General features: G+C 44.8%; 1 protein-coding gene across 2 annotated transcripts in view; it reads left to right on the plus strand.

Moving 5' to 3' along the window:
- Positions 1-3062: 3062 nt before the first annotated feature.
- Positions 3063-22950, plus strand: part of rab27b (RAB27B, member RAS oncogene family) — a 48053-nt gene continuing 28165 nt past the window's right edge. Inside the window, exon 1 of one of the 2 annotated variants that reach the window (XM_030084820.1) lies at positions 3063-3292. The gene's annotated coding sequence lies outside the window, so the exon portion shown is untranslated. The remainder of the gene's footprint in view (positions 3293-22950) is intronic. The other variant, XM_030084817.1, reaches the window with a different exon arrangement.

Below are 22950 nucleotides of genomic sequence, written 5' to 3' on the forward strand. Positions count from 1 at the left end.
TCACACCTAAAAGGGAATGTTTACACCAAAATACATTATTGATATGCTCACGAATATGTTCCCTATAAATCCTAATAACCTTCCAATCCCATAATACATGAAAGTAGTTAGCCCCGTTTTTTTTTTCCCATAAAGCCTCCAGCAAGCATCATTACGACTTTGAGTGAAGTGTCTTTTCTGAATTGGAGTAACAAAAAAACCTCTCTTAATTTTTCCAACAGAACTCTTGCTACACATTAGATCCAGCTGAGTTCTACTGAAGTTGACATTTTTTGAGCCAGCTCTCGCCTGAATTCACCACATTTCCTTCTTTTCTCATTGTCTCATTGTTTGTGCCTGCCTCTGGCAAGGCGCAAAGATTACGATCCACAAAAAAAATAAAAAGAGATTACTCGCCCGGGCAAAGGGCTTTTGGCTGCAAAAATCTGGCACGTAACTCATCGTAACTCGTCCCGCAGCGTTTGGAGCAGCACCACAAAAAGCACATCTAAAAGTGTGTAAAATTTGGGAGTAGTGGGAAATGACTTTTCTCAGCGCTCCAGTCAAAGAATTTGGGGAAAATTCCCAAAAGCTGGCAGAGAAATTGATCCCTGAACAACTCCATCATGCCTCGCCATACTTTAATGTAGAAACGTCATTAAAATGTCAAAATGTTGAGCAATTGAGCAGAGACGAACTAGAGGCCTAATCTAGGCTGTGAAAAGGTGTTCTTGTATACAGAGAAAGAGAAGACCCATTCCCCCTTCACTTTTCTTAATTTCAAAGTTTTGTGTTTTATCCCTGTCCTTGTACCTTGCCAAATGAAACTTTAAAACAACCTGTCCCATTCTACAAATTGAATATTTGCACTGGCAAACACTGAAAGATGTAAAGCATTGGGAGAGCGTTGATTCGGATGGAGTCAGTCCTCCAGTGTAAAATGAGAAAAGGGAAGACATTCCATCTCTTGCATGTCTGCTTTTATTTCAGAAGTCACAGGTCCACACCTGGCATCAAATGTTCTTGAAAAGTCTTTAGGAAGCATTACTCCCAAGTATCTAATATCTTCTGCTTCCTTTTTCCATTTCTATAAGTTCCATGTCTTCTGGTGGATCATAGTCGAGTGTTCTGCATTCGGTAATGAGGACAGAATCAGTAAAATTTGTTCTGAAAAGAGTGACTTAAGATATTTTTGCCAAGGTAACAGAAAGAAGGAACTGATGGCAGTATTGTTTTTTTTTAATGCTTTTTTTGTGAATAAGATCATCAGTGAAAATTGTGATATTTTGCTTTTTTAGATCAGATAAGAATAGTAAAAAAGAAAACCTCTGACTGAGGGCCGCAGGGGGCACAGATTTTTTTTTAATGACTTATTTGTGGTTTTCTTTTTTTCTATGAAAAAACATACAAACCAATTATAAGAATTATTCACACTCCTGCTTCATATTTCCATAATAACATCTATATTCCATATTTGATGACAGGAATTGTGACAGTTCGTGTATTTCAAATCTTTCAAACCCAATGTTTGTAAAAAACGATTGCCCCCCCCCCCCCGAGAGTGGCACCTTGCTTCAGTATTTATGATGTGTTATATTATACAACCACGTTCTTTTTCTCCCTCAATTTAAAAAACTAATAAAAGGTGAAATACACCTCAATAAAGAGTTCATGCTCTCTGCAATAAAGCAAGAGGTCACAGGTCACGGGAAAATTTCCAGCTTGTGTCGGTTCCGGTGCTTCAGGGTGTTTTGTAACTGGAAGTGGGAAATCTTTGAAATGTTGTGTTTCCCAGTGGGAGAGCGGGAGATTCCCGCCACTCAGACCTGACTGAGACTGGAAAACGCAACGTTTGCTGTTACGCCGTCTGTTACCGTCGGGCCGCTGACAGGAAATGAAGCTGTTTCCTAGCAACGCATTTCCAGAGAAGGGGTCTTGGGAGATTTATCTTTGGATCATGTTGCTCATGTCGTGCCCGGTTTCCATGTGAGCGTTTTGCAGTTCGGAGTTGATGCGGCTGCCTCCTGTCCACAGATCTGCCTCGTCTTTTCCTTCATTCATGCCGGCTGCGTTCCACCTGTTGAACTCGGAGGGGATGTGAATGGGAAGGTGGGAATCTGCTCTAGGACCCTGAGGAGGAGGTTTCTTTCAGCTTGGATAAATGAGTATTTCCACGGTGCATTCAGGGACTGTAGGAATTATCAGGTTTACATTGATTCAGAGAGCTGGCTGTTTATTTTTGGTGGAATATGAACATTTTCACTCAGGTTTTAAAGCAAAACTTAAATCTGTTTCCATCTCAGAATTACAGCAGCTGGTCTGCAAAGTTTTTTCGACTTTTGTGGAAAAACACCCCCCCGACAAACAAAAGGCTTAGCCTTTGAAAGGAAGATCACGAAGTTCAGGAACTTGTTTAATTAAATTCCGCAACACTCAATTTAATGCTGAAAATACGTGATTTAAAATCCATAATTAAGAAATGTTGACTTTTATATATTTAAAACATTCCAGCTGTTCTATTTTAGCCAATTTGACTAATTTCTATTGAAATTTAGCCATGAAAGCTACCTTAGTACCCTTACCATTATCACTGTTTTTTTTTATGTTTTTTTAATTTAATTTGATCATTTTTAATTTATTTTTCTGGTTTGAGTATGATCTTATTTTATTTCACGTGATATTAAGGCGTCATATTTAGAGAATGAATAAATTACTTTATTGTAAGGTGCATGACAAATGTCAGACAGTTTTCACTGACCATGTTAGTAAAAAACATGTATGTTTTTATTTAGAGCAATGATTGAAAATATTAAGCATATAAATAGTACAACAAAAAAATAAGAAAAATTTAGCAAGAGTTAAACATTTTTAAATTCGTCATTGAATTTGGTCGTAAAAATTCTATTAATTGTGATTAAAAACGTTATTCATTTTCAGCACAAAAAGAAGAAGAGAGAGAAAAACAAAAAACCAAAACAACCTCGTTTGACGGAGCTGAGAAATCCGAGCTGTGGAGCAGTCCGTGAACGCGCCCGGAGCCTCGTCCTCCACCCATTGAGGAAGCCGAGCGGCGCCATCCATCACACCCGGACCCGGACCCGGACCCTCCGCCGAGCACAGGGACCCCTCGGCCTCCGCACGCAGCAGCCCCAGACCCGAACCCTGATCCGCGATCCGTGATCCGGATCCGGATCCGCCCCCGGCCCGGACCGCGGAGCGATGCGCCGGCTCGGTGCGGGAGGAGGACACGAAGCGGCCGGGCAGCAGCGCACACCTGACCGCAGCGTCTGACTCGGTTTTCCCCTCAGAAAAGGTGAGTGGCACTGCGGGGCGAACTCTCCTCCCCCGGGGGGGAGGGACGGGTGGCGCGGCACCCGGGTCCGGGGCTTCACCGCGGCTTCACCGGGGCTTCACCGGCACCGCTCCGCGCTCCGTGAACGCGTCCGGCGCCGCTGCAGGCGGCGGGATGAGTCATAGCCCGGCGCAGGACGCTGGAGGACCGGGGAGGCTGCAGACCCTGCAGAACTCCGCACCGCCGTGCACATCTGGGCAGCTGCGCATGCAAACCGCTGCACCCCCGCCGCCGCCGCCGCACCGGTCCGTACTTCATCTGTTCGCTCAGACTTTGCGGTGTTTCAGAGACTGCCGGTGTTTGTGGTCGGTGCAGTCATCTGTCATCAGAGTTACTTTGCTGAGGGTTCGAGTCTGAGTTTGCCTGTTCTGATGAAGGATCAGAAACCCGTCTTGTGGACCACTGACTGGACGGAGGAAACAGTCGGTTAAACAGTTCTAGTGGTGGTGGAGGTGTCCATATCACCTGTGTATCTTTTTTTCTTTTTTTACATATTTTCCCCCATCTTTTCCATTTGTCCAGTGGTGGCTCCAAGAGAGGGCGTCGGGCACCCCCTCCCCAAGACCTACCAATAGAAAATATAATGAAATGATCAATAAAGTGCATTTAAAAAACAATAATAATTAAGTAACAACTTATGTGCTTGATTTGCAATAAAATGAACCAGGGGGCGGTTTAAAAAAATAAATAAATAAAGGACATGAATTTCAACCAATCGACACCATTTACTGCTTTACACGCTATTTTACTTCATACTAAGAGTATTAGAGGCCCTGCCTGCCATATTTACCACCAGCCGCCACTGCGTTTGCCTCATGTAACGGTTGACATTCACATTAAGTTTTCAAATTAAAAGCTTCTGACTCTCATGTGAGGAGCTCTGCTTTTTGTCTCCATGTAGATCCAAAGAGACGTTAGTGTTAAGAAATGAGGCAGATTATGGAGCGTTGAGCGGGAGAGCAGCACAGTGTGTGATTCGTGGGTATTGATGGCGGAGGAGGTGGAGACGGGTGGTGGACCTGCAGAGGACGCTGGGATGGAAAGTCAGATTCAAGACGTGGTCCGAAGACGTCTCAGAGTCTGATTCTGATGAAACCTGCATAGACAAAACCTCCTTTCATTTTCCACAAGTCTGTGAACACATGACTGTGGCGCCACCGCCGTTGTCGTCATGGAAACGTGACGCGTAACGCGCCGAGACGCTCGGCCTCTAGAGAAAAGTCTGCATGAAAGCAGCTCACGGTTTGTGGCCCCTTGCTGTGAAAGCAGCTTAGTCAGAATAAGCTTCATGTATGTAAATCCTCATCTTTCCATCAACATGTGGCTCCAGAATCACCCGGGTCCAGTCTGGACCCGGAGCCGGGGAGGCTGTGGCCCTGAGACCTGGAACCGGGCCGTGGATCCTGCGAGGGACGATTCGGTTGAACGCTGAGCGAGTTTTTGATGTGGCGTTGACCAGCAGCGTTCGGTCTTCCTCCTGAACGCAGCCGCGGGAACCAACGCTTCAGATTCCTCGTGGATTTGAAGCTCCCCTCCTCGCTTTGGTCTTCATGCTAGCCGCCTCATGCTAGCCGCCTGGTGGTCGACGGCGGTCTGAGTGACAGTAATTGCGTTTCCCCCGGCCCCGCGGACCTCGCGCCGCTCGGTTGCCATGGTGACGCCCGACGGTCCGGAGCGGCCGTTTGAGCCTGATCCTCTGTGAAGTGCGGATCTCACGGTTCGTGTTTCGCCGTCATGCTTCCCGGTGACCTTTTGGCTCCGGAGCCGCCCCGCTAACCGGCGTGGCCTTTCCTCCCGGCTCTCTGTCTTCCCCCGTCTCCATCACCCGCCGGCGGCGTGGGGAGCGCCGCCACCCTCCTGATATCCAGCCCCGGCTGCTCCGGCGCCTCTCTGCTGGCTTTCGTTCCGGAGAGAGTGAGCCAGGAGGACGGAGTTTCAGTTTTCCTCGTGTTTCTTGGCAGAGCCGCCGGCGCCGAGTTAGAGCCCGGCGCCCAGCGGGAGCCGGAGCAGCCACGCTAGCTGTTCTTCTCCCCGGCTAATGAGCGAGCTGGCAGAGCGGCGATCCGGTCGGACCTGTGATGTTTCTCATCAGACGCCCGGCCGAGCAGCGTTTCATCTCCCGCTCAACACCTTTCTCTGCTGCTGTCAAACCCTGTTGTACACTTAGACACTTGAAAGGAGGTGATTTACTGTGAATGTTTGTTCATCTCTGTTGGCTTCAGTTTGTCATTACCGAGCCGCCTTCCTCCCGACTCATCCGCCGCATGTTTGAAAGAAGTAGCCCAGCTCGGTGCAGGCTGCTCGATGCGGCGGTAAGTTGATGGATGACGGTCATCGGCTCCGGTGTTTGGGAGGTGTCACGCCGGCTTGTAGTTTCCTCCCGGTTCGACGCTGCGAGCGGACACATTCAGGTTAACGACTCCATCTCCGGGGTCTCGCTGGCTTCAGTCAGTCGGTCCGGATAATTCACAGCCCGGCGCTCAGGGAGGGGGCGGGGGGGGCGAGCCTCCACAGGGCAGAGGCCGACGCTCTCACACAGAAATACAGTCAGGAAGCAGCACAAACGCAGCCGACGCAACGTTTTCAAATCATCAAAGACCTCACTTTTAGCATAAAAAAGAAACACTCTTCATGTTCATAGCGGTTACTAGATTAGTATTTCTTCTTACTGATGGCTAAATTTCTTTATTTACAGTGGTTTTTTTGGCTTTTTCTCTTCAGTCTTCTTCTCTGGAAGACAAAGGTCCACTTTGAATAAAATCCAAGATGGCGGTGCGTGTAGGCGCTCTGGAGAGATGTTTGCAGTGACACTAAAGCTTCTTACTTTCCACGTTTCCAATAACAACATGCACGACAAGACAAAGGAATTATTAATGGTTTTTAAAGATATTCTGAGAATTTTCGCATATTTAAAGAGTTTTTGAAACTCAGATCTTTGAAATATAGTGTTGCTACATCATGGTAGAGGTTCTCGGGTCCTGTTTACATGACAATGTTTCAGATGAAATCCCGTCATTCTTGTTTTTTTTTTGTTTCAGAAACGTTTCACATTTACACGGAGACGTTCTGAAATCGACGTCCGTCCTCACGTAAAGGCAGAAACACTGAAGATGATGTAGTTAGCATGTTGGGCCACGAGTGGGTGCTGTTGTTTGTTTTAGTAATGAAACCACACACACACACACACACACACACACACACACACACACACACACACACACACACACACACACCCTGCAGACAACAATACATTCTAAACAAAACAGACATTCATATGGGTAGAACACAAAATTGGATTACATTGACTGTCATCTCTAAAACTGCCAAGTCCAGGAGGATCTGGACTGGGACCCGGACCAGGACCAGGACCAGGAGAACCTGGACTGAGAGTCATGGCACTCTGGAGCAAAACAATCTTATTGCCCATCTACTAAAGCTGAGTGTTTTCATCTGTTTTCAGTTTTCTAAAAGTTGTACTTTCAGTGCCTGTGAGCACTGTTTTCATGTAAACACACCCAAAACGTGACTAAAGTTTTGAGTTTTTACTTGACGGCGGTGTAGCGGGACCCTGAGTGACCCCAGACGCCGGCAGTACCTGCAGGTCTGGAGGAGCTGTGGCTGGTATCTGGGCCTGACAGCAGAGGCAGATCGATAACCCAGTCCCCTCATCTGGACGGTAAATCAGCTCGGCCATGCCTTTTCTCCCCACAGCCGCCGCTTTCATCCCGGCTCATAAATACCGGGATTACAGCTTCTCATGATGGCAGAGCCTTCTCTGCGTCGGCCCGTCTTAATGATGGATGGTAAATGTTGATTCGTACGCAGAGGAGGAACCCCGGAGGACCGGTCGATGCCGTTCCTCCACCCCTTCGCTAAGTCCTCACAAAACATCTCATCAGGAGCCGAGTGAGCGGCTCCCCACTGTTTCACCCCGGAGCGCTCAGAAACAGAGCATTTCAAAATAAAGGAACGGGAAACGGTTGGAAATGCCTTTAACCACGAGGAAACCTCCGACACGTTCCAATTTGGCAATAAAACACGATTGGATAGCGCCATCCGCCATCAAAGAAAACTCCAGAGAAGTTGTTTTATGAAGACATTTCTTTCAATCTGCAACAACAAAAAAAGTTTAAATGTGGTCTCAGCTTGGAATCATTAAAGAATGCTGTGAACTGAATTCAAAGAAACCCAAAAGATATTAAATGATCACTAATTTGAGGAGGTCTTTGTCCATTAAACTGCAGTCAGAGAGGAAAAGCCGTGGGAGGAGCTACTCCTGTCTCGTACCGTCTGTTAGAAATGCTGATTATCGGCTCTGTTAACTGGCGTCTCTTTGACAACGGAAGGTTTGTGATCAACGGGGGAAACACAAAGCTGTGGCTGTTTTTCCACAAACTGAGCATGAATTAATAAACTGTGAAGTAACGAGTTCTATATGTCACTGCCAAGAAGTCGTCGCGGGAGTCGACGCAGCCGGCCTTCATCTCTCGCTCACATCCTCGTCTGTCTTCCATTCATTCACTCTTTGCTTCATTTCGCCTCCAACAAAATAGACGTTTCTCTGCTGTTTGTACTTCGGGATGATTTAAGTGGGTCTTGATGCCGTCTCTCTGCCTCCACCCTCACATCTCTCTCTTCTCACATCAATCCAGCTCTCTGTTTCCTCCCGTGGCTTCCCTCCGCTGACTCTTTTGGTGTTTTCCTTTGCTTCGAGCAGACTTTGATGTAAAGATGTGGGCACCTGGAGGCAGAACCTCCACAAAGCTTTGGTGACATCCTCCGGCTCCGGGGAAACCTTGACATTTGATTTTTCTGTATTTTCTCTTTAATACCGCCGCCCGCTCCTGTTTTGACAGGCAGCAGTTGGGCGAGGGCAGAGCGATTCTCTATTAAACCACTGCCTTGACATTTTGTGAATTGGCATCCTCCCTCTTTTTTCTTTTCCTTATGGAGCTGTAGGAGGAAGAGATGTCTGCTTCTGCGCCTCAGAAGGACATGACTGCAGAATTTAATTTGTGTGATTCTTTTCCTTTCTGATAGCAGATGGAAGAAACCGAGCTCAAATTTAAAATCTGTAGCACAGCCAACATATTGCTTGGAGTTCCAACAGGATCTCACTTGGTTTCTGCAAAAGAAAGTGAATTTAAAATCAGTGATGTGCTTTTCTTTCTCTGATGTTCGGCTTGAAAGAATCTTCTCACTCCCGGGCTTGGAAGATCGATTGCCCACAGTTAGGTAGTAATGAAGCCTTGGCTTTAAAGTATAGCTCCATAAAGCAAGGCGAAGAAACTGCTGGCTCGGATTTGATGACAGGGTGTCACAGAAATCATTATTTTGCAAACAATTCAACAGCCAAAGGGTTGAAGGTTCGGTTACTAAAATTGCTTATGAGACAGAACGAAAGAGATTCTTTGGAGCAAGAGCTCCAGCGAAGTCCATTTGACGGGCCATCATCATGGGAAATCACCATGTATTGTTAAGATTAATGTCTGAGCTGCAGAAATACCCCATATGATAGAGCAGTCCGGAAAATTGAGGATATGATGACAGTCTGCTCTGCTTAAATGACGAGAAAGAACCATTTGGTTCAATGTTAAAGAAAAAAAAAACAGCAGGTCCATTGGATCAAAGCCCCAACTGGAACTACCCATGAAGGAGATGCTGGTTGAGCATGCCAGTTGAAAAAACAAGCTTTAGAGTGATTATCCTATCAGAAAACTGCAGAAAGATTCCACTGCTGAAAGAAAATGACCCAGAGGCTCAGTGTCCACGGTGCCAAAACGGCCAGTAGGTTGACTGTGATTCTCTTTCAAGCTCCGGCAAACGGCTCATTTATTGTTGTCCAAGTTGCAGAAATGACCCACATGGTTCATTATCCACTCAATGACCCATGCGGCTGATTTTTCAAGCCATGACACTGACCTATAGGGTAAACTGAAGATTGATTGATTGACCATGCAGCATAAATGACCCATTAATTGATCTTGCTCGCCACACGAACGACTCGTTGTTGGTTGCCCAGACAACAAAATTGACCCAAGTGTTTGTGGCGGTTGTAAAACATTGCCATAGGATTGATTCTAAGTTGCAAATAAAAATCTTGCGCAAACGGTAAAGATATTCTTAAGTTTTCTTGCAGTCTGGAATTTCATTGTGCCTTTGCACTCTCCCTTGTGAAAACATGCAAGGTATGAAAATTTGGTGAAAAATCACCAAATATTCACAGATGTCTGGTGCTTAAATAATAACTACCTCTGTATAGGTTCAGCGTGAATACCATGTAAATAAAACATTAACAGTTCCTCTGCTACTTTTAATGAACACTTTAATGGTGTTCTTCCCTATCAGCACATTGAAGCAAAACTGTCTCGGTTCCCAGTACTGTGTGTGAGTTCTTTTGGGATGTCATTAGAATGTGTTTGTTCCTGCACCAACCACATGGTACCTGTGCTGTAAAAGGAAGCTGCTCATTCGCAGCACATTAATTATGAATGAAACCAGCAGGAGTGGATGTAAGGTATTCACAGAAATGTCACACCGGGGAGTGTTTGGTGTGTCGTTGTGTGTGTGTCTATGCTAATGTGAGACACGCAGAAACGAGTTCTGAGTGTAGGAGCAGGTGCAGACATACAGTATGTATTTCCTGCAAGTTAAACTGCATGATTTTGATGCTGTAGCCAATCAGTGAGCCCAAAGCCAGCCAGCCAACCAACCAGCCAACCAACCAGCCAACCAACCAACCAACCAACCAACCAACCAACCAACCAGCCAGCCAGCCACCCAACCAACCAGCCAGCCAGCCACCCAACCAGCCAGCCAGCCAGCCAGCCAGCCAGCCAACCAACCAGTCAACCAGCGAGCCCAAAACCAACCAACCAACCAGCCAACCAACCAGCCAACCAACCAGCCAGCGAGCCCAAAACCAACCAGCCAGCCAGCCAGCCAGCCAACCAACCAACCAACCAACCAACCAACCAACCAACCAACCAGCCAACCAGCCAGCCAGCGAGCCCAAAACCAACCAGCCAGCCAGCCAGCCAGTGGATGGATTGAGTGCCTTGCACTGATGTGTGAATGGGTGAATGTGATTTGCATTGTAAAGCGCTTTGGGTTCTGCTCCAGCAGTGTGGAAATGTGCCAAGTGAAGGCCATTTAGCAATTTTACCAAAAGACTGACTTAACTGCATCCATGATTTGCATGTGTGTATATTTAGCCAATCAGAGGGACTCTTACTGCACTAGAGCCCCGCCCAACAGTCTGAATCACGGTCTGAGTCTCAATCCGAGTCACGGTCTGAGTCACAGTCTCAGCAACAGTCAGAGTCACTGTCTGACTGAGGACTGAGCAACATTCTGAGCAGCAATCTGAGTAATAGTCTGAGGCCCAGTCTTAGTCATGATCTGATTTACAGTTTGAGTAACAGTCTGAGTAGCAGTCTGATGAAGGAACAGTGAGCTGCTGACTGTGTTGGAAAGCTCAGGATATACTGAGGGGTTCATAGTGTTGAAGAAACAGTGGCACAGACAAACACTGTTCAATAGTTTCAACCTTCCAACCAAACAACCGACCCCAAACAACTCCTGTTGTGGGCAAATGATAGTAGAAGTAGGGTCACTTTTAGCATGGCCTCCAGCCATGCTGGGCGAAAGTGAAGGCCTCTGGGTCAGGAAGTCAGTTTCCTCCCGAAATCACATCCAGTTTATCCTTGTTTACCCTCGTGGTGAACAAGTCCACTCTCTGAGGCCTGTGGGTCTGGGTCTGGAAGCAGCCGTAGCCTCCACTGGAACATTTCTAATGTGGATGATTGGCCTCCGATCACAACCACACACTGAACTGCTGAAAACTGTCTTCTTTTATGCCCCATCATCATTTTTTAGCCTCAACCCATCTGCTTCATGCTTCAACACGTTCAGAGATGCGTGTCTGCTTAGCACAGTCGTAGGAAGTGGTGAGAATTCTGCCTTTCTCTGAACTCACTCCTCTCACCAGGAATGAGATGTGCTGCACACTCATTTCTGAATGAAGATGCAAAGAAGAACCTGAAACTGGGTAAATGTTGGAATCAACAGTCTGACTCTTCGTGCCTCTGAAGGTTCCCCGGGCTGTGAGGTTGTTCCCTCGCCGCCTGGCCTGCTGAGACCGGCTTGCTTGATGTGTGTTTGAAGGCTCTGTGTGGCTTATTGTGGAGACGGCTTCAAGAGAAACCCGGGCTTGTTTTGATTGGAGTAAACCCCTAAAGAGGGCTGTGAGGGAGAGCTGCGTGCAAAAGAGACAAGTGATGGGAGAGGAAGTGCCGAGCAAAGAAATAAGATGAAATTCCTCTGAAGTCTTCTGAGGTCAACAAAGCTAATCAACCAGCAGAGAGTCAACTCCTCCACAGAGGTCCTGCGTTAACAGGATCCTGGAAAGAAATAAATAAATGAGAGAGCGGTCCTTCATATTTAACTTAAAGCATGTGAACTTAATCTCCATGGCTCACAGCCGTCAACAACCAGAGATGTCAGACAGAGGCTGGATGTCATGAAAGACTAAGTAATTCAATCTGGTGCACAACCTATTTACGGTGAGACATAATGCTTCTATGAATGTCTGTTGTTAGTGTCCTCAGCTGTGCCCGTCACTTCTTTATTGTCTTCACAAAAACTGGAAGTCGGACAGTGTGGAAGGAGAACTTTGTTTTCTATTATTCTTCTTGTGACATTGTCTTTTAATCTTAGGACTAGACTCTGACGAGGCTGCAGATCAAGATGTGAATTCATCCATATCACCATATCAGCATGTGTGTTGGACAAACCAAAGACCGATATGTCTCCGTGCATTCAAGCAAATTCAAAATGACAAAATTTTGAAAGTGAAATAAAAGTGAGATTGATTATAAATGGTTGACAAAAGTCTGCTGGCTGGTTAAAATGAAGTGACAGATGATCCAGGTGTGTTTAAATGTGTCGAGTTTCTCCCGCTGTGAAAAAAAAAAAGACAGGTGTCCCTGTCTTTACATGTTCATCGCTTAGCTTTGACTCGACCCTATCACCTGTTGACAGGACTGTATCAATGCTACGTGATGAACTTGAACCTGCTGGTCAGTCAGTGGTCACATGGGTGTTTTTAACTCGGAATTCGTGTATTCTGATTTAAATAATTCTGACTTACATCTATGAGCTTCGTGTTTACATGGGATTAAATCCTCTTTAACGCTGGGGGCTGTGAAGCGTTCTGATTGGACAGGGCGGCCCTCACATATTTATGTCTCCCGGAAGTAAACAAAGCATGTTGCCTGCAATTTTCCTCCCTTTCTTTCTTGATTAACTTTGATGCTACAGTTTTGAAAATGTCTGCATTGTTATGCTTCAAAACTCTTTTCATCGTACCCATTTCTTCTGAGACTCAGGTTAAATAAATCGTCTCCGTACGAGTCAAACCACGGGCCGCCATCTTGGAAAATTGCATCATACCAACAGACAAGCGTGCACAGAATGAAGAATAAAAGTCACGTCTAATTTACAAATAATTACGCTCCTGAATGAAAATAAACCCACCGGTTAGATTTCAGGTGTTGCCATGGTCATTTTAGAGCAGAATCAACTTTTATTTGGATTTAAAGAGGAATAAGGAATCCCATGAGAGCAGCATGGAGGGAGGGGAACATGTCACATGTGATGATGCTGAGGATATCGGTGTGATTTGTGATAAATACACTTGATTTTAAAGATTTTGCGTTTGATGTCTGGTATTTCCACAGTGCTCTTTCTCTTGCCCCTCATTTGAACCCAGCTGGCATTAGTTGTCTTTTCACACGTTCATCTGCAGCTCAGGCCAGCAGATTTTTTTGGCTAATTGAAATGTTGTAATTGCACAATTTGTTTTAATTGATTGCAAATCATTGCTGTTTTCTTTGGTATTTCCTGCAGTGTGTGGACACATAACTTGTATTGGTACAGATAAACTGCAGTTTTGGAGACACGTTGATTCAGTCGTTGAGCCATCACTGTCACTAAAACTGATCAGATCTTCATGCTTTCCTATCTTTCTGCTTTAAACTCATCCGCTTCGAGGACAAAACGTTAAATCCCAGCCTTTAATAAGTGGGTGTTTTTCTCTTCACCTGCCAGAAGTGAATATTAGACGCAGCGTTTGTAACACTGCGGGACTTCTACGGTCGTTTTTCACACCATCACAACAAATGGAAGCTGTGGAGAATGGGAAAAAAACGTGCTGCTGAGAATTTTTGTGAAACATTTTCCCAAAGTACATCCTGCATACAATCCACAGAGGAGGGCGGCTTAATGCAAGAGGAAGAGAGGAGAGGAAGAGATCAAGCTGAGGGAGGGAGGGAGGGAAGGCTAGTTGCCTGGTGACGGAGGCAGAAGGAGAGAGAAGAGAGAGAAGGTGAAGAAAGGAGGAGGAGGAGGAGGAGGAGGAGAGGTACGGAGTTGTTTTCCGAGAGTTACTGGTCACGATGCTGCATCTGTTGCTGCCATGCCTCCCACTGCGCTGGCTCTGGACGCTCAGCCTCTCATATCTCCTGTCTGTGAATGGATCATCCGTCTTTATCTGCCTGAATCAGATTCTTCTGTCGATCAGGCTGTAGTCAGCGAGGATTGTTGGCTCAGGATTGGATGGTTTGCTCCTTTAAATGAAAACGTGAAGATCTCAGAGCCAATGAGAAGACTTCTCTGTCTCATCCGTCGCATCATGGAAACAACACTTTCATTTCCACAACAGACTCCCAACAAGACAAACTTTCTGAATCGGTCCTCACAGGCCTTTTCCTGCAACACCAGATGATCGCGACACTCTCCAGTCTAAACTCCTAGAGCTCATTAAAACTGAGTTTCTAGAAATTATCAGCACCAAAAGCTGCAGGAGAAGCTGAAAGGAGCTGAATTATTCCATTGTTATTTTATTTATACGTGCTCAGGTGAAGAATTCCTCTGGTGTCGTACAAGACGGATCTGATCGGAGATTTGACATTCTTTATTTTTGCTAACCTGAAGGGAAGGACTGTGATAATTCTCACATTAAAGAGCAAGCACACAGCGATTGATCTGGAATATATATTTGGCTGTGCTCCCTCTGAGGCATCCACATTTAAAGTACAACACAAGGTCCAAAAATCTGTTCTCATCTTCTCAATCAATCAGTTTGTATGTATTCCATCACCTTTAAGAGCTAGCATGCTAAGTTAGCATGTAGCAGTCACTTGTGTTGGAAATAATAGTAGCACAGTGTAACAGAGTCCCACGTCCTGGAGTGTCAGGAGGCTTGTTGTTTAGAGCTGCTGTCTCTCCGTCCTGCTGGCCTGGTCATTCGCACCGTTAGCTTTAGCTGTTGCCTTAAAGGTGCATTGAGGAGTTTGCACGTTTTATACGAAACAGCACCCCCTGCAGGCCTTGGGCGTAATGCAGCTTAGCGGTGGCTGTGGCTCGCGTGCACGGAAGAGGGGAACTCCTTCCTCGCTCGTTTAGTAGCGCTCAGGTAAGATTTAAGTTTCTTTTACCTGGTGGAGTCTGTGTGGAGCTGTGGCAGTGCTAGAAGCCAGTCTGTTCTGACTTTCTGGAAGCTCCTGCTCAGTTGTTGCTCACTAAACATTTGGCGGAGTAATGGCGGACAAGACGAAACTTAACAAGCCGGAGCGCGCATTACGTCATTCCTTTCAAATTCTCCCCCAAAAAATTCTGGTGCCGGACCGGCACTGTGACTTTCAAGTGACAATTTAGCGCTGTTAGAGGTACTTGTAATGAATATGTCAGGGCACATTGTACACATCATTAAAAATGTGTAACATATTTATGGTGGAAAATAAGTTTTTTTTTAAGGTTGTAAAACTCCTTAATGCACCTTTAATGGTCACTGTTTCACTGAACCCCTGTTTACTGCCGGAGGAACTGTGACTAATGAACAAGCTCAGTCTTCCCGACAGCAGCTTTGAAAGATGTGACACTGTGACCAAAGTTAGCATTAGCTTGTGTCCACAGTACTTATGATTAGCTTTAGCTAACTTAGATAAGTGTTAGCTTCCCTTTCTAAGGCCCTGTTTCCATGAGAACGATCTGCTGGAGGGTTTGTTCATGTTTTTTTATGTTTCTGTTAAGAGAGACTGATGGCTCTACACACGACAGTTTCAGAAATATTGAAAACACTGTAGTTTACATGCCTGGCTGCTAGTTGGCGTTGTGTTTTTGTAGAGGAGCCATTCATGCAAAAACAGTGTGTTATTCAGAGTCCTTTGTTGTGTGTCTGCTGTCGTTGGAGAAGCAATGATAAAGTTGAAACTGTGAACAGCACAGTCACTTTGCATTCTGCACATGTGAAAGTGTTATATATTTTCGAGAAATTCCAATATGGCTGCTGAGTTGAAGATGTGTGCATTTTGAAAAAAGTATTTTCTTAAACAACAGTGCAAAACTTTATTATTTTTGCTAGTTTATCTTAGCTTTACTTCTTGTCGTCATTAGCTCATAAAATTGAAATCTTTTGATTACATTCTTATTTCTACAACTTGAGATTTCCCTGAAACGTAACTGCAGCATACAGATCTCATTCTATCCTGAAAAAAGACTGAAAGCAATAAAACTTGACATGCATTTCTACCAGGATTTCATAAGAGTAATTAAGTTCTTGGAGTTACACCGCCTTCTGAAATACTCTTTTCAACACGATTTCTAATTTATTAGTTTGGAGCGCTCTTTGACTTGACTGGAACATTTGCTGTTACTCCGTTCCTCCTCTTCTTTTGTGCAGCTCCGTGAACCAAACAGAAAAACTCTCTCAGTGATAACATAGGATTTTTTTTTTTCTTGCAAATAAATTCAGGTTAATTTCCAGAAATTAGTGGACTAATAACAAGGAGTGAAGCAGAGACAGTGACGAAGAGCAAGGAACTAAAGCTGATGCCCAAAGAAGCTGAAGAAAACAGAGGGAAAGGTATAAAAATGACTTGTGGAGGACGAGCAGCAGGAACTTCTCGATCCACGGTCAGGGTGACTGTAGTCATTGGTTGCTTGCTTGCTGTGTTGCTTGTTGCGTGCGTTTTTTTGAGGGATTGTTTTCGATCAAAGAAGTTTTTGGCTCTGTTGCCCTCGGTGTGAAGAAACCTTTAGTTTAAACTCGTGGTGGTGTGTGATAAAACATGAGATTCATTTCTTCTCCTTCCTTAAAAATCTGCTCAAGTTTTTCCAAAACTCAGCTTCCTTTTCGATTCCCTTCTTGTTTTCGCTCGAGACTCCCGTCGTTTTCCTGACTGAAAGGTCTTCCAGTGACAGTCCTCTTATATCCGTCTTGATTCTTTTCTTTCCTCTTCTTGTGTCTGAAATATTTCTCACTTCTTCTTCTTCTCTCAGACTTTCTGACCCTGATTCTGCTTCACCTCCACCTTCTCCCTGTCCTCTTCCTCCTCCTCCTCCTCCTCCTCCTCCTCCTCCTCCTCCTCAGGGACTCCTGACTCACACTGAGTTTTAGCTGATGAAACTCTGCTGCCAGTCAGGCGGAGGTGCCTGTTTCACAGTTTCACCCGTTGAACGAGTCCAAAGCGAACTCAGAGTATCGGTACGAAGTGACTTCCAGCAGCAGGAACCCTGAAGCTTCGGTCTGCGCCGCTCGTCGCTGCAGTGGTTAAATGCTAACGCCGCGGCGCTCACGCTCGCGCCACGCTCCGCTGGAAGCTCATGCATTTTTTAAAGCCGGCCGTTGCCGGCAGCCCGCTCTTCCCTCCTCTCCGTTTGGAGTCCTCCATCATTTGTGCTCCCGAACTGAAAGGTCAGGCGCTCTCTTTCGGACTGATCACTCGGTACTAATGAAGGAGGGAGCCCGGTCCCCCCGGATGAAAGGAGGAGGCATCGATCGCTGGTGAAAATGTCAGAGGAAAGACCTCCAGTTCGCTCACCATGACCCGATGACGACTGGGGAAACGGCCGGAAGTCGCCGGAGCCCGCTCTTTGTGGTTCTGTGAGATAAATTCACCCGTTCAAGTGACATAGCCTGCTTCATCAACCATGGAACTCCATCAGGTTTCACACATTTTAATGAAGAACGGTTCAGCAGTTTGTCAAGTTCACTTTTCTGAGTAACAAATCAATTAGTCAGTTTTAATTTGCAGTCTTACAAAGGCTGCTTTGAGTCCATCTGTCATGATGATATTGTGAGTATCGAGCCATAGAAACTTTATCCGGTCAGCATCTCGCTGGACGTTACCCAGAGATCACATCATGCCCGCCGTTCCTGCTGACCGAGTCTGAATAGCGTGACGCTGTGGCGTGAGGATCGGCAGCGGAGCGACAATGATCCCCGCTGTGCTTCCAGGAAACAAGAGTGTGTGCTCTCACTCAGTCACGCTTTGCCACGGAGCGTCAACAATGATTACCTGTTGTGTTCGGCCCGTCAGGCTGTGCTCAGACTCTGAACATGATGCTGACGCCTCGGACGCCATGAGAACAGGTCCTGGGTTCAGCTCATGACGGTTCATCCCATTCACCTTTGTTCTGGTTGTTTTTTCAATGATGACGCTTGACGGCTGAGGAGGGTGGAGCCAACGGAGGAACCCAGGGTGGAGCTGGTAGAGGAACCCAACAACAATAACAGGCTCTCCCTGCATATCAAAATATGTGTTAAAAATGTGAATAAATCAACAGAATAGCAACATAAAAACCTTTCTCTTTGAGTGGGAACATCACTAAATTTCAAACAGCTACATTTAGAGGTGTCCCCGACTAAGAATTTCCATAGTCGAATCTGATTCGTCCGAATCTGCCAATAGTCGACTGATAGTTGAATCTATCATCTTGTTTGGCGGAGCGGTCGGGGGGAGCATGCCTACACGGGCGCCGGAGCGCAGCACAGTGCAGAGTGGTGCTCACGGGCGCCTATGCCTGCAGTCGGCCCTGATTGCACTAATAATAAAAAAATTAAACAAAACAAAACAAAACAAAAAAAAAACAGCGCAGCCAGGTAAAACAACACTTATTTTTTTCCTACACACTGAAACACAGACTTGAACAAAGTGTCGGTAACTTTTAAACATCAAACAATGAAGTATAGTTCAAATGACCACAACCAACCCACTTCTAACAAACGGGCTAAAGCATGTCATTTATTTATATCTAAAATCTCTGCAGATAAGCTCACATTTTTTGGCTAAACAATTTCTCACATTATCTGCTCAAATTAAATGAAATAGGCTTAATTGCACTGTGTCGGTCCGTTTAGCAGCGCAGCATCCATGCAAAAACAAACACTAAATTAAATAGAATTAGCCTTTTAGATAAATAAAAATAATAATATAATAATAACCTAAAATATTACAATTAAACAAAATAAAAGTCAGCATTAAAAATGACAAATGAGTAACAGAACTGTCTTTTATTAGCCCAATTATCTGGATACTTATAGTATATTTGATAGGCTAACATGTATGTCAAATAGGCTTTATATCATGTTTATTTGGAAAAAAAAAAAACAAGCAATTCTATGTAAAATCAGTCATTCAGCACCCCCATACAGCTGTGATGGAATGGTCCTCGTTTAATAACCACATTTTTTCGATGCTTCGATTGCGTGATTGGCAGTCGAATCAGGCCCCTTCAAACAAATCGTCGAATTGTCGACTATCTGAGGACACCCCTAGCTACATTATTGTTTCATGTAAATTACTTTTGGAACTTTCATCAGCTTGATTTACTCAAACCTCTTCGGTCTCTTCGGTCAGTCTTTCCCAAAGTCTGCAATCATCTGCTTTTCTTGCGCTTTTAGTAGTTTATATAAAATCATTTATATCCTTTTATTTATCCCTCTATTGGTCTCAATGTGCATAAACTAGGGACTATTTTTCTGGGAACATGAGAACCTAAAAGATCTGCAGAGTTATTGAGAACACATAAATCAAATCAACAATGTCATCAATCTGACCCGAAAACCTTGAGATTGTGGTTTCTGCCTTTATCTGAAGCTTCTCTTATTGCTGCACTGCTCTTCTTTTCAATTGTAAAGTCTTAGCTCTTGTTTTAATTGTAAATTTTAAAAGCAATGATCAATTATTAAAGCAATGAAGTGATTGTATTTCATGGGCTACTAAAACCTTTTTATGATATTTAAAGTTAGGATTACAATAGAAGTACAATTTAAATTTAACTTTCCAATATAACTTATTGTCATGGACAGAAGCAGTTGTTCTGGGTTCTTCTGTTTGTCATTATCTGGATTAAAAAATTAATTTTTTAACACATTAATGCTGATTAAGTGGTTAACCCTGACAGATTTCAGCGCTACACTGATCAGTGTGACTCCGAAGCGCCGATGCTAGCGAGATAATGCTAACGGGATGCTAACGGGATAATCCCACTCCGTGTTTTTTTCCGAAGGGCCTCGTGAGATTGAAGCCTGACCTTTCACACACACAGGCTGTCACGTTCTCCTCAGTTTTCCAAGAATGAACGGCCTGTTGTGCGCCGTTCTGTGTTCCTGAGTAAACAACTTTAAATGGGAGAGGACATTCCTGCAGTGTTTTTAACGGGCAGCAGCGTGACTGAGCCATTGTTCCCCCGCGGACCGCCGCTCCGCTCAGTCCGGCTCCAAACAAAGCCTGGATCCAGACGATCCGAGTCCCGGTCCGGGTCCGGGCAGTTCTCTGCAAACTCTTCTGCCTCTGTCTCATTTAGAGGAGGTGAGACGAGAAAATGAATGAAAAACCCATAAATCGTCCCTGAAGTGAGGATGGATGGATGTTTGAGACGTTAAACTCATGTTTTACCCCATTGACATTACCCCAACCCTAACCCTCTCACAATGACTATTTTTAGCCATTTTAGCTGAAATTGAAATTATTTATTCTTTAACATTTATAAATAAATAAATAAATAAATGAAATGACTAAAAACTACTAAAAATGACTGAAAACAGCTGGAAGACACTTGAAAAACAAAAAGAAACTCCCACTGAGATGGTGGAAAAACTACTGAAAACACCTAAAATTGGAAATAACTGAAGTATAACTATATATAACTAAATAGTAAAATCAGGAGTGAGAATTCAGCTAAAAATAGGAAAAAGAGCAAATGCTGTTACGATGACGCTTCATCAGTGAAACTAAAAGTGTTTTTATCAGGACTTTCTCCAGAGACTAACGAAATATTTTTGGTGCAATTGACAAAGAAACTACAAATAATCGGCTGAGGTGAGATGAAATAATGATTTATTCGAGGTGGAACCCATTTATGCCAGAGGATCCACGTGAAAATACTTACAACTGTGCCGACAGAGCAGGAGGGGGGTGTTATAAAGTACATTTAAAAGAAATGACGAGTGTCTTCATGGAGACTGAATTAAATCACACAAATGTTACCATTTTTAACTCTTTCTTTTTTTGTAAAAGGTTACTTCAGCATTCGGAAACATATTTTTTTTCATTTCCGCGAGTACTATTTCACTCACAAGCAATATATTCCAGTTATTGGTTGCACAACACTAATAAGAAATATTGGGGTGATATATATTTTAGGAAGTTGTTGAGTCACGTTACACAACTTTCTCATGCACAGTGCAAACATTAGGCCTTAAATAAGTTAAATAACTTGAACTTTGTCCAATAAATTCCAGGTATAAACATAAGTAAAAACATCTGTCCCAGTATTCACCATGACTTTGTCAACACGTCTTATTTGTTAGTATGGATTGAACCAAATGTTCAGTTGAGAACAGCTGATGAAAACATCAGGAGCTGCGTTTTCATTCCCTCTAGAAATGCACAAAACCGAAATATAGTAATCAAAAGCTGGTGCTTTTACTGAGGAGGTTTTCTCTAAACGTCTGGAGCTGAAGGCCGTAGACGACCTCTCCCTGCTGTCCGTCCTCGTCAGTGTTTCGGGTCTGAGTCGATCGTGGGAACCGTTAGAGGAGTTCTCTTCTCTTTCCACCTATTTTTATCCTCTGTTTTCTTTCCTCGTCACTCTTTGACCCCCGAGGTCGTTTCAGCAAGACCAGACTGCGTCTGTCCGCCGGCTGGACGGCTGGAAGGCTGACGGCCCAGAAGACGGACGATCCTTCTGCCTTGAGAAATGAACGCTAACGTGGCGTCTTGTCCAAACCCCATCGGCTGCTGTTGCTGAGATTAGAAAAGCTCAAGTTTAAACCCAGATATTACGGACCTTTATCTCCCTCTTTAACGGTTATCTGAGGATTTTGTTTCTTCTTATGTTTTCTTGTTTTCTCCTTCTGTCTTTATTATTGCTGCCGGTATTTCTCCTCCCCGGGCCTCGGCCCTCGTTTCTCATGGTTTATTCATGCTCTGGTGGTTTGCGGGCTCCATGTGTGCCATAGCAGGAAAGGGGTTAAAGAAAGTTAAGTTGCAGGACTTGTAATGTGAACGTTGTGTCTTTATGTGTATTTCTTTTGTGTATTGCTGTGGACCCTGCAGGCGATCGGGCTGAGATATCGTATCTGTGGCTGCACTGGGAGACACGGCGTTCTGCAAATAGCATTAATTTCATGTACAGTCTAGCTTCTTTTCTCAGCTTCTTTCTCGATGTCAAAGGACAGACCGAAGAGAACGAGCTCCGGACGGATTTGTGTTTGTGTTGTTTAGTGTGGATTCGTCCCACAGTTTAAATCTGCCTCATTCACTGTCGTGGTTTTCTCACTCTGTGTGTCGAGCTTGACGGAACTGAAAGGTTCCTTTCCTCATGTAGAGTCGTGGTTCCCAACCTGCGGCTCCGGACCCACGCGAGGGTAAACTTTCTGTGACCCAGCTGGAAAACAGTTCCTGTTGGTGAAAGTGGGCGTGTCCTCCAGCGTTTGGCCTCACTTTAACGGTTTTCCTAAATCAGAAAGAGGTTTGGCTAACGAACTATCAGACCAGCTTTAAGTCTTGTTCTATAATTTAACTCACAGAAGGAACCGAGGCTAACGGTAGATAAACACCAAGGTTTCAACAGAGCCCTGACTTTGCCGGTCAGCGCTGCAGTTTGTCCGTGGCGATCATGTGACGTGGTTTTCCCCCCGTGAAGCTCTCCTCAGACCTCATGTTCATGTGCTCGAACACTGGAATGTGGAAACAAGGAGGCTACAGAAAGCTGCATTGTGTTTCATCGGAGGTGGCCAGCTGTGTGCAGGGGAAGCGCTCATATGAAGGCGCTCTGATGGGAAGCGGGGGATAGAAGTCTGATGGTTCGCGGGGGATTTGAAACGAGTGGCGGCCGGCCTTCCATTTACCGCGTTCAGACCAATCCGAAGTCACCGCATTGCTTCCTATGATAGAAACAGACGAGAACGAAGCTAATAGACATTTATGGACCCATGGAGGGAAAGTACATATCAATAATTATCAACTTCAAAGCTTCAGCCAGAGGTAATAAAAAAAGCTAATTGCATTTCCCTCTTCTGGGATATTTAGTGAACGTTAACACCCACCAACTGTCTGGAACTAGTGGAAAAAAGTCAAAAACATTCATCAATTCTCAACCTTTATTCATGATGTCAAACAATCAGCTCTGAAGTGCTGCCGTGTTGAGGTGAACTCTGCCTCGTGCTCTCTGGAGGCTAACATTTAGCATCCAGGCGCATGGTGCTGGTTTAACTGGTTCCCTTCCCGAGGCCTTTACCTCCAGCTGAGTTAGAGGAAAGGGATTTGGAG

The sequence above is a fragment of the Salarias fasciatus genome (genome assembly GCF_902148845.1).
Source record: "Salarias fasciatus chromosome 7 unlocalized genomic scaffold, fSalaFa1.1 super_scaffold_4, whole genome shotgun sequence".
In the NCBI taxonomy this organism is placed as follows: Eukaryota; Metazoa; Chordata; class Actinopteri; order Blenniiformes; family Blenniidae; genus Salarias; species Salarias fasciatus.